Genomic DNA, 11,331 nt, shown 5'->3' with positions numbered 1-11,331 from the left:
TGTATGTAGAGTTTTCATATTTCGTTTAAGTTGCCAGTACCTGTTGTATGTCTTAAAGTGAGGGGTATTGTTATTAATGAATAATCTGGAGATCTGTAATTGTGTGATTCTCAGTAATTTGCATGTGTTATTTTGGTACCACTGATGGTGTGGCAAATGGATGGTATTAGATCATACAAAGTAAATATTTATTTTCGAATATCAAAATTATTGTTATAGCTAGAGTCTTATAACTTTTTATAAATTACTTTCCAATCATTGTAAGTAGTTTGTAAAATCATACAATGTTATAGCGGAGCGGACATTTTTTATAATTTCAGTGGCATGGTCCCAGCGGGAAAAACATACTGTAAAGAGGCCTTCCTAAATGCTTCATTTTTAAGACACAAGGACAAGCCGCATTACAAAATAATTTCAATTTTACACGGCGTGTCATTATTATAAATTAAATTTGTAAAGAGAGTTCATCAAAGAGATGCAGAGTATTTTATTTTTTGATGTAGAATATTTTCATTTAATCACTTGTTATTAGAAGGGGATTCATAGGGCTTCTTGAACACCTTCTAAGAGCAGGCAGAGTAGAATGAGTTTAGGATCTTTTAGAATGTGTAAATTCGAAAAGATCCTAATTTTTTCCCGCTGGGGTATGCAATTAAACACCAACAAGCAATTTTCACATTTTTTTATTTAGCTACGGTAGGGGTAGCGAAGGGCGCCGGGTTATATATAATATAATAATGGTAAACAGATTCAAACTCGAATAATTGACAACCCTAATACATACGTACTTACATATTTATGCATGTATGGATAGAATCTTGTGTGTGTACTATATTCATTGTATGTGGAAAACTTTGTATTCATCTTGCATGTGGTAGTTATATCCGTTAAATTGTTCTACACGTAACATTGCAAGCTGATGGTATCAGTCGACACAATTCCTTGTCAAAGTTATAAAGTAAACATAATCTTAATGTTGTTTACTGCAAATATGACAAATACATACAAAGCGAATGTATTTATACATATGCATCCACTGACACACCCACATACTATAAATACACAAAAACACACGTACATGCCCAGCGGCGAAAAGAAGTAGTAAGCAGGCCTTCTGGAAGGCCTTATTTAGCAGACACAAGGACTTATTGACCCATTCCATACTCATACATTTTTTACACACGATGTCCTAGCCAGCCAAGGCCTTCTTTAACAGGCCTTCTTCAACAGGCCTGGTAGCAGGCCTTCTTCACAGGCTTGTTTTCAGGCCTTTTGTAGATAAATTTTGTTAAATAAATTGTATCTTTGATTAAACCTAAACTATGTTTAAAATTTAATAACTTACCCGGCCTAAGCGATATCTTATTTATTTTAATTTTTTTATAATAAAATCCAATAATGACCAAGTAAAAAATTCTCACAACCGCTTTGTCCAAGAATTAAAGCACAACTATTTTAAGTTTACTTCTTTTTTCTCTTCACTTTTTGCATTTTTTTGTATTTGTAGTTTTGTCTTTGGAATGTGAGTTTTTAACGGTATTTTCTGCTTGTACTACGTTTGTAGCAACAAAAAGAAGGGAGCAGGAAGGCCTTCCATAAGGTCTTCCTGAGAAGGCAAGCGAGCATGAGTACTGGATCTAAAAAAAGGTCCAGGAAGGTCTTACAGAAGGCCTTATAGCTGAAGGCCTCAAAAATTTCGCCGCTGGGTGCATATGTATTCAAAATTCATACATATGCACATAAACATTTTACACGCATATATGTATGTACATATGTATCCATCCGTATGTATAAATAACTTTCTTTTGTTTGCAGGTGGAGCTGTTAACTTTCATGATCTTTCTGATGCCTTCTGGTGACGTAAAAGTTTGGAAATGTTCATGTTATTGGCATTATTGCTTGAATTGTACTGATAGTTATTTGGAATGAATGACATGTGAAGTACGGATCTCTAGGAATTGATCTGTAAAATTTTACCCTCCACCACCAAAAATGGTGAATGAGGGTACAGACAAGTTTATCATTCCGTGTGTAACATTGAGAAATATTCATCTGAGGCGCAACAAAGGATATATTCTTGATCCTTATGAAATTTTAAGTCGATTGAGCTACACACAGTTACTAAAGTATACGTACGATCGACTTATTGGGCTTTTTTTAAACATCTATATATATAAAAATACAACTCCTGACTCATCATTCACTCGCTCAGTCAATCACTGAGAAGCATTAAGCCAAAATTAAACCATTTTTCTGATAGGTGATGCTACAATGAACACTCTTTATGAACAGATATTATCTTAAAATTCTACGATTTCTCAAAAATGGTTCATGCTATAAAATGTAAAGTTAATAAACAATATATATGTTATATACATATATTATATGTAAATTACCTACATATTTCACACCATAATAAGCTAAATTATAATATAAAAAGACAAAGTTAAAAATTTATGGACAGCAAATGTATGAACGCCTATTTGACCACAATGCTCCCTCATCTGTTCAAAGCGATGATGATGATATTTCCGAAATACAAATGGAGCAACATTTTAAAAACGAATTAGAATATTCAATCAATAACACTGTCCAACAGCATTTTTGCGACCCTATAATTCTGAAATGGCATGTTGAGTAGAGCATTTTTGTAGAATAAACTTATAGTCCAGCTGGTCTGAATGTTTTTTTACAGTGGGTCAAGTTTTAATTTTTTGATCGAAGGGAGCAGTTGCTAACTGAAAAAGAAATTTGTAAGTTAATATCTGAGAGAGTTCTTATGGTCGGAGTTATATTATGGAATTTTATGGGGATCATTTTTGTGGAAGATCTTAACCCTTTAGCTCCTCTCTATAGGGGTCAATTTGACCCTTTTTTGAGAAAATCAAATAAAGTCCTTTCAAAAAGGACATTTAAGGATTCAAATATTCTACGGACATTTTTGCCGGAAAATTTCAGTGGGGGTCACCAAAGATACCAAAGTTGTAAATAAAGCTCTTTACGCTTAATTCGCAAGATTAAACGCCACCTTGGGTCACACATTTTTTAAAAAAATCACAAAAAATCTATTTATGATCCGAATGAGCTGATATTTAAAATGTAAATAGTCCTAGAGAAGATCTACAAAAAATATATATACATATGTAAATTATCACTTTTAGGTCAAGAGTTATTTATGTTTATTTATTTATTTTTTTTAAATTTGTTCCATCTTTTTTTAGTTTTTTAGATATGTCGGGCCTACGGTGGTTCGAAATTGTTTTTTAAAATATCACCAATATTTGATATAAAATTTCGAATACTATAAAAATAACTTGTTAACAGTTATGTCGTCCCTATAATAAGTTACACGCATCCAAAGTTGGAACATGTTTTCCGGCAAAAATGTTCGTCGAATATTTTAATCCTTAAATGTCTATTTTGAAAGGACTTTTTTTCATTTTCTTGAAAAAAAAGGGTCAAATTGACCCCTAAGGAGAGGAGCTAGAGGGTTAAGATCTTCCACAAAAATGATCCCCATAAAATTCAACAATATAACTCTGACAATAAGAATTCTCTTAGACATTAACTTACAAATTTTTTTTCAGTTAGTATACTGCTCCCTTCGATCAAAACTTGAAATCTTTGACCCACTGTAAAAAAAATTCCGACCAGGTGGACTATTAATTGATTCTACAAAAATGATCTACTCAACATGCCCTTTCAGAATCGCTGTTCTGTTCCAAACAAAAAGTCTCAATTTGTTGGACAGTGTAATTATTGAAAATTTCGCGGCTTTAGAATAATCCTTAATACGATGAAAAACCTTCGCTTCTATGAAAAATGTGGAGTAGGGTGGGTAAAAATGTTGAAAATTTAATTTTCAAATGCGAATATCTGCTAAGTTGTAAGAGATAATTGACGAGGAGATTCTATATGTGTAATTTTTTAGAAATATGAACACAGGGGAAACAGTAGGATCGTTTTATAAATTGAACATACCCGAGGTGTCCTACTTTGGGGAGCTCTAGCCGCACTCAGTTTAGAAGTTACAGATTTATTTCCCTCTTTTTTTCTATACCACTGTGAGGCATTATGTGATGATATGATGGACAGAGGTTTGAGCCTTTTTCAATAGCACGCAATATAAGCTGAGTATATTGATGTTTTGTTAACTTCAAATCCAAAAACAATGCTACTGCCTCTTCATTTGTGAGCTGTTTTTCATCGCTTGTCGTTGGAATACTTTTAAGAATCGGGTATCACTGGCATTAAAAACTTTATGAATGATATATACTTTTGTGAGTTCTTCCTGTGATCGAAATTTATATAACATAGTTTCTTGAATATTTTCACATCCGATTTATTCATTGATTTCCTTTAGTTTCCGCCATTTAGATCTATTGCTTCAGTTGTCGAGTAATATTGGTGGTCTCCCAAGATTGTTTGTACTTTCAGAAGATATCTGCACGTAGAGAAAAAACATGGTTGTGGTAAACATACTCTAAGAGCAACATATTATGATATGATTTATGACTGTAGTCCAAACATGTTATGATCAATCATAATATGACCCAGAGTAATCATATTTATGATCCAATTAAAACATATTAAGATCCAATGAAATAAAATTATTATTAAAATTTTTTTTAGAAATACAAAATTTCACAGTACTACACATGATTTTGGGACTCAATTCTGACAATTGCACGTGATAGTAGCCCCAAAAATAAGAACTTCTGCATCATTGGTTTTGTCAAGTTGGCTGCCGTATTAATTTAATGGCCATACGATTTTTTTTCCTCAAGGTGGATTTTTATCACTTTTTCTATATTTTAGTATCGTATACCGTACGGAATATCTCCTTTGTGGCTGAAGCAAAGTTGTAGATATTGAATAGTAGAAAAAAAGTACGGAACATACCTACCCGAAAAAGATGCATCCAGTGCCTTAAAAATCGCCCATATGCCCATTTTTTAAATTTTTTAACTAATTTTTCACCTTTTTTGCTCAATAACTCGATTGCAAATCCAATTATGGACTGATCACCATGAAATTAGGTCGTATAATTTGTGTCTATATATGCAGCATGGAATGCAGCATGGAATTCTTTTAAACTTGTTGTTCAAGAATTTTTGGGGAATAAGTAAAGTCAAAATTACAAAGATATTGTTGCGAATTTATTACATAATTTCGAACTGATGGGTGTAAATATATCCCTCAAAATTCACTTTTTATATTCTCATGTGGATTTTTTCCCGGAAAACCTCGGACACATGAGTGACGAACATGGAGAGCGTTTCCATCAAGATTTGAAGTTTTTCGAGAGGAATTATCAAGGTTTTTGGGATCAGAATATGCTAGGAGACTACTGTTGAAGTGTCGTGAGGGAGACAAATGAAAATAATTATAAAAAGAGGACTAAACACTTCACTTTTAATTTTGTTGTCCTAATTTAAAGTACATTTTTATATGTTTCGTTTTTAATAAATATCTCAAAAGTTTGACGTCCTGGAATTTTTTTAATATTTTTTCCGAAGTTAGAAGACCTAAATACACAAATCCCCATATATTTTAATTCATGAGCAAAAACCTTGTAAACTAGTGTTATGGGCCGAAAATCACTTTAAAGTGAATAAATCTGTTAAAAATGATGGTATACATACAAAATTCATGATAAATAACTTTCATATAGACACAAATCACATGACCTAATTTCATCAGTCCATAATTGGATTTGTAATCCAGTTATTGAGCAAAAAAGGTGAAAAATTGGTAAAAACTTTAAAAAAAAATTGGCATTTTTGCGATTTTTAAGGCACTGGATGCACCTTTTTCGGGTATGTATGTTTCGTACTTTTTTTCTACTATTCAATATCTACAACTTTGCTTCAGCCACAAAAGAGATATCCGTACGGTATACGAGATATAAAATATAGAAAAAGTGATAAAAATCCACCTTGAGGAAAAAAATTCGTATGGCCATTAAATTAATACGGCAGCCAACTTGACAAAACTAATGATGCAGAAGTTCTTATTTTAGGGGCTACTTTCACGTGCAATTGTCAGAATTGAGTCCCAAAGCAATGAACTGAAAAATGTTGTACTGTGTTTTATTTTAATAGGTTTTAGTTTTAGGGTACTAAATTCCCAATTCAAATATTATTGATAAATTCACTGAAATTTATTGTTATTCGCTTAGGAAAGTTAAATGTATTATACTAATAAAACTATAGAGCGTATGAGAATTGCAGACACTCAAAATGTTGTTGTAAAAGTAGCATAGCTTGGACAAACACTCACAAATGGTGAGAACAAAAGACTATTAAAAGTAAACATATTTTGCTTGCATGATTACGCGTATAGGACAGTAAGTTCGTTTTTAAGTTTTTGACAAAATCAGTTATTTTATTTTCCAAGTCCAATTGTAATTCGGTGCTGCATGAATATAAGCTTACTTTTCTTTGAACGTAACTTAGAACATCTTCCAGATTTCTGTTTTTCAAATACTCTTAGATTAAGTTTTTATATCTGAAGCTCTCCATGTTTTATAAAGATTTTAAAATTTAATTGTTATTGCTTAGATATATATTATAACAACTGAGTTGATATTCGAATACCACTGGCTTTTATCATTTTCTTACATTACATACTATGTTCCTAAGTTGCATAAATACAATACAAATTTGAGCACTTTTTATTGTATTTATGCAACGCTAAAAAAATGTAATAATAGAGTAAGTTCGGGTAATATGGTATAGTCGGGTAATGTGTTATAGCTACTGAAGCTTTATGATCTCAGAAAATTAACATTGCGTGAGTGTACTTAATTTTTGCAGGTCATACAAATAGTCAGTTGTAAAAAATCAGCGTGATCTTGTGGAAGACTTTTTTTGTGATCTGTTAACAATTAATTTTTTTCTAAAATCACGTGATTTAAACTTCACTAATTTAATTTTAAAGTCAAATGGTAATATTTTGCTATTGAAGAACACAGAATATTTAGTGTATATATTTAGTTTTATAATAATTTCAATAAACCACTTGGTCGGCTAATGTGGTATAGCTAAAGAATTTCAATCAAATAATAGGCCAAAGAAAGGTTACGTAAGAAAATGGGCAGCAGAAGATTTGAAGAAAGCTATCTGAGCTATTAGAATCAACGAGATGGACATTATTTTCGCATCAGTCATTCAATATCTCCTACGAAGCGAAGAATGTATTGAGGAGCTTCTGGTAAGCTTGGTCAGTCAATGGCTTGTTTATGGGTTTTTTCTCTTGTAGTAGAACACCAGCTGAGAACTGTTTCAATCGAATAAAGATTCTAAAAATTATAGTCAAATAAAAAATAGGTATACCACATTACCCGAACTTACTCGGGTAAGTTCCTATATCACAACTTATAGGAAAAAATCGGTGTTAACAAAAAAATGGACTTTTGGCCAATGAAATTAATTTATAAGCCACAGTGAGACGGTATTTATATACCTGCGACTACTTGTTATTAAATTTCAGATTATAAAAATTATAAATTAAAACAATTAATGATATTTGATTTTAAGTGAATGAATTACGATAATTACAAAAAGAAAAACAACATAAATATATACTGTTCTACTTTTTCTTTTTACTATAAACAAATAATAAATGAAAGCTTTATTTAAACGAACATTGAATTTAAAAGGGGCGTGCTTATATTATTGATTTCTTTAAAAATTTTAATTTTCTTTAAAACAGCATTTTTATGCTTCCCAGCACAATGTCTACATAATTTGTGGTTAAAACTGTCTAAAATTGACAGATGCCTTAAAAATTGTTTTGTGGCATAAAGTGGCGTAAGCTAGCCTGGCCGTCAGATAAATAAGTATTCAAATATGTATGTATGTGAATGGAAACATTATTGAAATATACATATATACATAAATATATACATATGTATGTATATAGGGTTATTGATCCCACATTTTGATTATTTAGTTTATATTCAAATGTTTGTTCAACATTTGAGTACGAGTATTTACATATTTTATTTCTGATGAAGTTAATTTATTAACATTCAATTCAATGGACAAAAATAAACTGCTCAGTCAGTCCTGTATAAAATTTTTGGAATAAATTGTTTTGTTCTATATTGTGTTTATATTGTTATTGTTTTCTATACCAAACAAGAAACAACCGAAACAACAATAAACAGAAATTAAAAACCACAAACCATAAAATTAAGGTCTTTTGTGGTTTGTTAAACACAGTTGACAAATTAGTTAATTAGTTTGGATTTTACTTAAATTTTGGAAAAGGAAGATTTCGTAAACAGAACAATACAACTAATGCCCATTTTGAATTTTTTCCTAATTGACATACAATGTCACACCAGCACGCACACAAATCGAGTCTACACGTAAATACCCAGCAGTTAAGCAAGTAAGTAGTCAATGTATCCCTTATAGACAGTAATTGTGATTGACTGACTCCAATTTATATAGTTTGAGTAATTTGACATGTAGTGCTCTTTGTAATGCAGAGAGAAGTCAATTGGTTATTTTATACACCGCAATAAATCCATCTTAAAGATAATTGTCACTTAAGTGTCTCTAAGTAATCTAGAGTGTAGTCATTTTAAATATTTATTTTGTACTGCAATTTAGAAAGTATATATAGCTATAGCTATTCTAGAAAGATTTGTTTACAAGCAATCTGTTATTGGATTGTCTCTGGATGTATTTTTTATGTATATTGGCTACTTGAGGTCAATTAGCACTTGTACTTTTAATTTAACTAGTTTTGTAGCTGATCAAGTAACCAGTTAGGTAGATAGTAAGGTAACTGACATTGTGTAATTGGTATGTGAACACAATGCATTGAATACTTTAGACCAGCTATCAGACAGTCCCATTGTAATCAAAAAGAGACAATGCCCCTACTTAGGACATGCACGAGTTAAAATAACTAGTCACGTAGCTAGTTATCTAACTAGTTGTCACCCTAAATGATAGCTAAAATCACTAGATCGGGACAGTCTCCTAAAACTGCTTGGTATTATATTCATGCAATATGTATATATGTAGGTGGAATTGCACAGAATATGTATGATGTTCATATTTAAGTTATTACGACTAAATTGCTAAATACATATGACTGTTTGTATATGATGAGTTTAAATAGGAGTGCGATTTCTTTGTAAAACCGCTAATGGCAAATTTACTAAAACAGAATGTAACGTGGGATAATCAGCTGATCTCTGAACGTTACACATAGCATATAAAACTTGCCTCGAGGGAAACAAAATGTGAATTTGTAGATCTGTTTCAGGATTATAAAATAATACAAGGATAAAATAAAGGATATATTTTCAATTCGAGATTACTTGATAATGACATTTGCCTCTGGCAAATGACATTTAATTAAGGGTTTGTTTAACGGTATCTTCAGCGATTCTTTGATTGCTATTGTATGAAAGCTAATTGACAGTTCTAGGAGACTGTACCGAACTTGTGATTTTACCTTTAATTTAGGGTGACAACTAGTTACATTAGTAGCAACGTGACTAGTTAACACGTGCAAGTCATAAGCAGGGGTCAAAGAAGGAAGCTTTTTGGATTACAATGAGACTGTCTAATAGCTGGTCCCAAGTAGTCACCGCATTGGATTAACTTGATCATCTACACAACTATTTATTTTAATATGTACGGGACCTATATGTATATGATATCTCATAGACATAGGGTGCCCCGATAGACTAGACCTAGTGTGCTGTACTATCAATCTAGGGGTTGCGGGTTCGATTCCGCCAGAGACTCTAGGTGTATCTGCAGACAAGCAAAAAGCTTAGCAGTTTGTGTTTGTTTAAAACAAATCCAATAACCGATTGCTTGTAAACAAACCATCCTCCTACAACTATCCATTACAAAATTAATATCTAAAGTGACTACACTCTACATTACTTAGAGACAGTAAAGTGACAATTTTAAATTGTATTATGCCTAGTAAATATTCCTATTTAACATAGGGCTTGTTCGGAAATGTATCACTGCGCTGTACGTTCTGAAATGCAAAAGTTGGCAACACTGCAAAAGTCTTGAGCAACAGTGAAACAGATGATGCGCAAAAAATCATCAAACAAACATCACAAAAATAAATGAAGCATTGTCATCAGCATCGCAAAGTAATCACAGATGCGCATCAAATGCAGCGCAGTGATGTATTTCCGAAAAGGCCCATAATCTTTATGTATGAATTAATAATGTGTTAGACCAATATTTTTGGCCGTTACAAACATCTGTACAAACGCATTATACCCTCCCCACTATAGTAGTGTAGGGTATAATAATAACGTTCAATAAAGTAATAGTGGTTGAAATATGTTTATTATACCCTACACCACCATAGTGGGGAGGGTATTATGTGTTTGTGCAGATGTTTGTAACGCCCCCATATAAGGCCCACTTCCGAAAATCACTCAAAAATATAAATTATTGAAATTTTAAAAGAAAAATGTTTTTGCTCTTTTACTTAGTGTAGGGTATTATATAGTCGGGCTTGACCGACCATACTTTCTTACTTGTTTAAAATTAGATTTGTTTTATAGATATAACATACTCGAAATTCTTAAGTTTTTTAATTAAACAAAGAATTTATTGATTTTATACTGATCGTGACAATGCCGATCAAATGCCACTATTAAATTAGAAATCCTTATAAAGGCCAACACTGTAAAACCAAATATACTTATTTTAAAACCCTGGAAAAATTATAAGTCAATTTATTGGAAAAAAATTTCTGTTAAATTTAGTATTAAAAAATTCCCGGGAATTACCGGGAATTAAACGATTTTATAATTTCCTCCCGGGAATGAAAAAAGTCCGGGAATTAGGAACCCTTTTTTGTGTTAGTTAGAAAAATAAATTACGAATAAGATACAAAAGATTTCAAAGATAAATCAATTATAGATCCAAAAATAAACGATTTTCAATTTAAATATTCAAAAAATAATAACTCTTTTTTTATTAAAAATAAACATTCTTTAAGAACATTTTTTTTTTGCATATTTTATTTATTGTATCTTCACAAAATAATGTGAACTATTAATAATTTGTTCAAATCTTAAATCTAAATATAAATTTTTATTTACGTCACACAACAGTTTGACGAACAATTATGTTTAATTTATAGATCCTATCATGAGCGCAGGTCTGTTGGATTCTTTCTTCTTAGTCGGATGTAGCCATTACTTCTCATTAATATTCGTACAAGTGGGTTAGGGTGAACTTCTAACTTTTTCAAATATGACTCCGCTTGTTTTTTTATTTAATTTTTCACCAGGGAGACACCTTGGTCCTTATGAATGTTAATATT

The sequence above is a fragment of the Calliphora vicina genome, chromosome 4 (genome assembly GCF_958450345.1).
Source record: "Calliphora vicina chromosome 4, idCalVici1.1, whole genome shotgun sequence".
Classification (NCBI taxonomy): domain Eukaryota; kingdom Metazoa; phylum Arthropoda; class Insecta; order Diptera; family Calliphoridae; genus Calliphora; species Calliphora vicina.
This window is presented reverse-complemented; position numbering follows the sequence as displayed.